This window comes from Somniosus microcephalus, chromosome 20 (assembly GCF_052327205.1).
Source record: "Somniosus microcephalus isolate GS21.2 chromosome 20, FLI_Smic_1.0, whole genome shotgun sequence".
NCBI classification, from domain to species: Eukaryota; Metazoa; Chordata; class Chondrichthyes; order Squaliformes; family Somniosidae; genus Somniosus; species Somniosus microcephalus.
The window spans coordinates 74,132,850-74,139,261 of record NC_141006.1 but is presented as its reverse complement, the minus strand read 5'-3'; positions in this window follow the sequence as shown (position 1 = coordinate 74,139,261).

The following is a 6,412-nucleotide window of genomic DNA, read 5'->3' as shown; positions in this document are numbered from 1 at the left end:
GTATCTATTGACTGAGGCATCCTCCCCACTGCAGCCATCAGCTCAGTGTGCCTGAGCCGGGCCTGGGTGCTCATTTCAGCCAGGCGACGCACCTCCTCTGCACTCTGTGCAGCAGTCATCACTACCTGCCTTGCCCTCCGGGGAGACGGTGGCCGAACTTGCCTACCCCCCTTGCGTTGCTGCATGCCGCTTGTTCCGGCAACTGGCTGATCCTCAGAGCCCCCCCCCCTCCCCTCCAGGGAACTACTATCCCCAGTCTGTAGATGTGTATGCTCCCCTGAGATTGGAACGGATGGTCCGGCTTCCTCCTGATCCTCGCCTCCGGAGGCACTGGCACTGGCAGCTTCAGGGCATTGAGCCCGAGTTGGTGATGCATCATCTGAAAGCAAGGAGGTGGAAGAGTGGCTTTAGCAAAAGGACAGGTTGGCGGAAAGGCATGCCAGATTGCGGCAAGGCTCTGACATGGCTGCACACTGAGGAAGCATGCTGGCGGGGGGACCAAGTGGAAGGAAACAGCTGAAAAAGGAGAGAGCCTTACCCTCGCTGTCGCAAATGGGGTCGGCAGCTGCAGTGGTAACAGGACCAGACAGACGTCCTCCAAGAATCTGGTGCACTCTCTCCTCGAGATCCGTCAGAGTGACGACTCGTGGAGGTCCGCCACCGGTTCGAAGCTGGTCCTTGAGGATCGCCGCCAGCTTGGACTGCAGGGGAAAGAAGGGGAAGTTCTGTAACATGATGCCTTGAGAGATCATCTCATGTCCCCCATGGTGCAAGAGCCCTTACATGAGGCCTTGAGAGATCGTCGCATGCCCCCCATGGTGCAAGAGCCCTTACATGAGGCCTTGAGAGATCATCTCATGCCCCCCATGGTGCAAGAGCCCTTACATGAGGCCTTGAGAGATCATCGCATGCCCCCCATGGTGCAAGAGCTCTTACATGAGGCCTTGAGAGATCATCTCATGCCCCCCATGGTGCACGAGCCCTTACATGAGGCCTTGAGAGATCATCGCATGCCCCCCATGGTGCAAGAGCTCTTACATGAGGCCTTGAGAGATCATCGCATGCCCCCCCATGGTGCAAGAGCCCTTACATGAGGCCTTGAGAGATCATCGCATGCCCCCCATGGTGCAAGGGCCCTTACATGTGGCCTTGAGTGAAATGTCCATGTGTGTGCCCAGAAAGGGCTATGGGTGCTTGCTGACAGATGGCCATTGGGGCATCATGGCAACAGGGTGCTCGAAGTCAGGTGCAGATGGAGGGAATCAGAAGTTTGCATAACCAACACTCACCCTAACGACCCGAGTGAGGTCGTTGAATTTCTTCCTGCACTGAACAGGGGTCCTGGTCGCCATGCTGTTGGAGTTGACCCTCAGAGAAACCTCCCTCCAAGATCGCCGGTAAGCCTTTTGATTCGGCCTCTTGCCATTGTCAGGATACAGAACATCTCGACGGCGCTCAACTGCAGACACCAACTGGTCCAGAGCCTCAGTGCTGAAGCGCTCTGCTCTCTGTCTCACCTTCTCCATCCTGACCAAGTTTCTTGCGCCAGAGAAGGGCGAGCGCCGATTCTGAGGCCTACAGGGCGTTGAGTGTGGCAGCTCAAGCTGACTGACCCACCCCTTTAAGAGCCGGCCGGCGCCTGGAAGTCTTGTGGTTTCCGGTAATTGAGATCACCTGTGCTGCGCCCGTCCGCGCCGATATTGGGTAGCGCCTGAACTTTTGTGCCTTAGGAGCCCCGTGCAACGTCTGAGTTCGCGCCTCAATCCCCTTTGGGGGCGATGCATCCCAATATCTCGCCAGGCAGCGATAAGTTTCATCTGGCTATAAACTTTGCGCAGCACCAGTTCTAACGCCTCAAGCGGGGCTATACCCAATTTCTAGGCCTATAGATCCTGGGAATTCAAAAGTTGCAGATGCCGTATGTGGTGGTGCTTAGCCACATGGATGGGAAGGTCACGGGTTCAGTACCTGGTCTGTGTGGGTTAACTGATCCCAACTAGGCTGGCAGAAGGGTACAATTTTTCTCAGCATCCCAAGACTAGAGTGTACAAAAATCTGCCTGGTAAAGTAGGATTTTATGCTACACTCTAGAGAGAAAGACGAGCTATGTAAATTAACTGGATATAGATGACAGGAACAAGTTATACTGTAACATAAAAAATAACTTTCAGCGTCCTTTTTGTAGATGCTCTCCATAAGTCGGAACTTAACGATTGAGTATCACATCTAGTTAAGTTGTTTTTCAAAAATTTCAATTCAGAGATTAAGGCCATCCTGCTACAGGATGTATTAAAACTTAACAGATGTTCATTACTTCTTGTACTGGAAGCAATTAGAGACATTCCTCTTGCGCCACAATACAACAATCCAATCGTTCAGGAGTGCAATAGGAATAAGCGCAACGAAAAGCCACCTGCAAATTGCTCCCTCGCTTCCTTCTGCACTTTCTCAGTCTGATTTATTTTCAGTCTCATTTGTGATTCCTGGTTACTGAAACTCAGCCTTCAGAAAGATAGAACCGCATTCATTTTTTTTGTCAGTACGCTATTTTCAAGAAAGATTAAAAATGAATTCAATAGCTGATGAAAATAATTCAGGTTCTAGAACTGAACGATAAATACAGAAAGCAGCTCTGGCGATTTAACTTTGCCTCTAAATATTCATTAGCTAAAGTCATTAACAAGAATTTAAAAACAGCAGTTTAAAAAAAGGGCTTGACAGGGTAGATGATGCAGGGAGGATGTTTCCTCTGGCTGGGGAGTCTAGAACCAGGGGGTCACAGTCTCAGAATAAGGGGTTGGCCATTTAGGACTGAGATGAGGAGGAATTTCTTCACTCAGAGGGTGGTGAATCTTTGGAATTCTCTACCCCAGAGGGCTGTGGAGGCTCAGTCGTTGAGTATATTCAAGACACAGATCGATAAGATTTTTGGATGTTAAGGAAATCAAGGGATATGGGGATAGCGCAGGAAGGTGGAGTTAAGGTAGAAGATCAGCCATGATCTTATTGAATGGCAGAGCAGGCTTCATGGGCCAAATGGCCGACTCCTGCTCCTATTTCTTATGTTCTTAAAAAGCCAACTAGGGGGTGATTTTGCCAATGGGGAGCTTTTGGAGGCGGGGCTCCCACTTGTCGGGTTTTAGTCCCGCCTCCATCAACATCTGGCCAACCCACGCTATTTTCCCTTGATTGACCTTGTTAAGCCTGCCCAGCGGGCTCAGCAGGCTAATTAAGGGGAAGCCGGTTGCAGAGAATGTCAACGTATGACATTTCATCTGTCAAATTGTCATCGTTTGACCGCTCTGTGAAGCTGTCAAACACTGACATTCTATGTAGTTTGATGAGGTCTTGAATTCAAGACTCATCAAACCTCTTTCCTTTGCAGAAATGAGATGGTTGTTGCATTGGAGAGTGCAGCGGCCATCTGTCATCTCTACCGCGGAGGTGCGAGACTCTCCGCATACCCACCGACTGAAGCCTGCAGGAAGAAACAAAGGTAAGTAAACTTTTTCTATCACTTTTCACTTACCTCACATACTCACCTCTCCACACTTGCACCCATCACTCACCTCCACAGCGCACTTTTGGACCCCTCCGACCCCTGCAGACCCACTGCTCGCCTCGGTGACCCTGGCGGGGTTCGGAGCCTTCGGGAAGCCTGCACTTGTGAGGGTAAAATGGGAATAATCCTCTTATCTGCCCGTTAACTACCTGTTAACAGGCAGTTATTGGCTGTAATCCCTTCCCGCCTCCAAGGAGACAGGACCCGGCGCGGGTCGGCTACCCGCCTCCTGGGAAGATGGCACGGAGGCGTGTTGGGGGCGGGATGGGCACCCGCCCCCAAATTCTGCCATTTTCCCGGCAGTCCCGCCTCCATACCCGACTCCCCAGGGCTGGCAAGATCGCGCCCATGGTGTCATACTTTACCATTATGTGGCGGACGGACCCAGACTCCATTTTGTGTCATTATATATTTTTGCATGTAATTTTGCCTAGGCCACGTATGGAAAATTAAACCCATTACCATCTCCTTTTGCTTTGTACAATCATACCTTTTGTCATTTAGGGGGAAAAATTCGGTTGCGGCGCGCATTCTGTTAGCGCCACAAGATGGCGCTAATGGGGTGCACAGCAACTAGCGCCCGGGCGCGGCGATGTTTGCGCCGCCGCGAAATTGACCAGACATTTTGTGGTGGCGCTAAACACTACCGCCACGATCTCCTGCGCCCGCAGATCGTGACGTCAGTCGAGCGTGCAACGCCCCGGTCGCGCCCCGGACCAGACATTGAGTGGCGCCCCCTGCCTTACCGCCTGCCATTAGCAACGACAGGTTGAGGGGAGCGTTTTGCAGTCGGGAAGGGACTGGGGGAGCGCTATTTAAAGGCAGCCGCTTCCTGCCTTTATTTGTCAGCAACATTTTTGCACCACGCATTCTGAGAGAGAGAGAGAGAGAGACTTCTGGAGAGATTCAACGCTGTGTGAAGGAGTTTTGGGTACTGAGCAGCACTTTGCAGGTTCATTTTGATTTGACCTTCCTTGCATCAATTTAGAAGAGACTGTGGGGGCTGCACTCTGAGCTCTTTCCCTGGGCCTCTCCATTGTTCTTTCCAACAGATTTGATGTACAGGTCTCTCCAGGCCGAGATTCAAGGTTGCAATGAGCAGGGTGTGGATGGAGAGCAAGATCAACCCTCCCCTTTAAGAACTGGCCGGCGCCAGTGTGTCTGTGTTCCATTGCTGACTGACATCACATGAGCTTCACCAGCGCTCTGAGTTAACGCCTCGCTCCTCGGCGTTAGCCCCTTAAGAGAGGTGCGTAGCGCCTGATTTAGCGCTCCAATCACCTCCAGGGGCGATAGAAACCAAGTTTGCAGTCGGAGGCGATAATTAGCGGCAGGCGCTAAACTTTGCGCCCGGCCGATAATGACGCCCCAAACGGGGCGATACCGAATTTCTCCCCCAAAATCTCTCCTGCCTTCCACCTTTCCCTTTTGTTGTTTCCTCCCCTCGCCCCCTCTCCCTGCCCCTGCACCTGGTTAAAACCTGTTACATCTCTAACTTTTTCCCAGTCCTGACGAAGGGTCATCAACCTGAAACATTAACTTTGTTTCTCTCTCCACGGATGCTGCCTGACCCGCTGAATATTCCCAGCGTTTTCTGTTTTTATTTCAGACTTCCAGCATCCAGCAGTATTTTGTATTTGTATGGATGATTCAAACTGTTTTTACAATGGTATCCGGCCGTGTTTGTGTTACTCGCTCCTGACACTCGGGTCTTGTGAAACTGCTAATGACTATGAAGTAACCTTGCCTGAGGCATCTAGCAGCCAGTACTAAGTCACCATTTGTTTCCTCACTGGATTGCTGCCGGTTGTGCAAGACTTGTGTTAGTAATGTCACATGGAGGTGCAGGATTATGGAAGCAGCTTCACACTGGTCTCTACGAACTACCTTCTGGAAAGGAGGTTTTTTTTTTGGTTGCCTGTGGGTCCAGGTTCATAGACCAAATATATAATCCTGTCTGAAGTCACTGCATGTTAAATTGCAAAAATAAAATGATCTTCTGGCTGAGAAACCAGAACCAGGGGGATTGACAGGGTAGATGCTGAGAGGTTGTTTCCCCTGGCTGGAGAGTCTAGAACCAGGGGTCATAGTCTCAGGATAAGGGGTCGGCCATTTAAGACTGAGATGAGGAGGAATTGTTTCACTCAGAGGGTTGTGAATCTTTGGAATTCTGTACCCCAGAGGGCTGTGGATGCTGAGTCTTTGAGTATATTCAAGGCTGAGATCGATAGATTTTTGGACTCTAGGGGAATCAAGGGATATGGAGATAATAGAAACATAGAAGATAGGAGCAGGAGTAGGCCATTCGGCCCCTCGAGCCTGCTCCGCCATTCAATGAGATCATGGCTGATCATCCAAACTCAGTACCCTGTCCCTGCTTTCTTCCCATATCCCTTGATCCCTTTAGCCTTAAGAAATATATCCAACTCCTTCTTGAATATATTTAATGAATTGGCCTCAACTGCCTTGTGTGGTAGAGAATTCCACAGGTTCACCACTCTCTGGGTGAAGAAATTCCTCCTCATTTCTGTCCTAAATGGCTTACCCCTTATCTTTAGACTGTGACCCCTGGTTCTGGACTCCCCGCCATCGGGAACATCCTTCCTGCATCTAGTCTCTAGTCCTGTTAGAATTTTATAAGTTTCAATGAGATCCCCTCTCATTCTGCTAAACTCCAGCGAGTATAAGCCTAATCGACTCAATCTCTCCTCATACGTCATTCCTGCCATCCCAGGTATCAGTCTGGTGAATCTTTGCTGCACTCCCTCCATGGCAAGAACATCCTTCCTCAGATAAGGTGACCAAAACAGCACACAATACGCAAGGTGTGGTCTCACCAAGGCCCTGTAC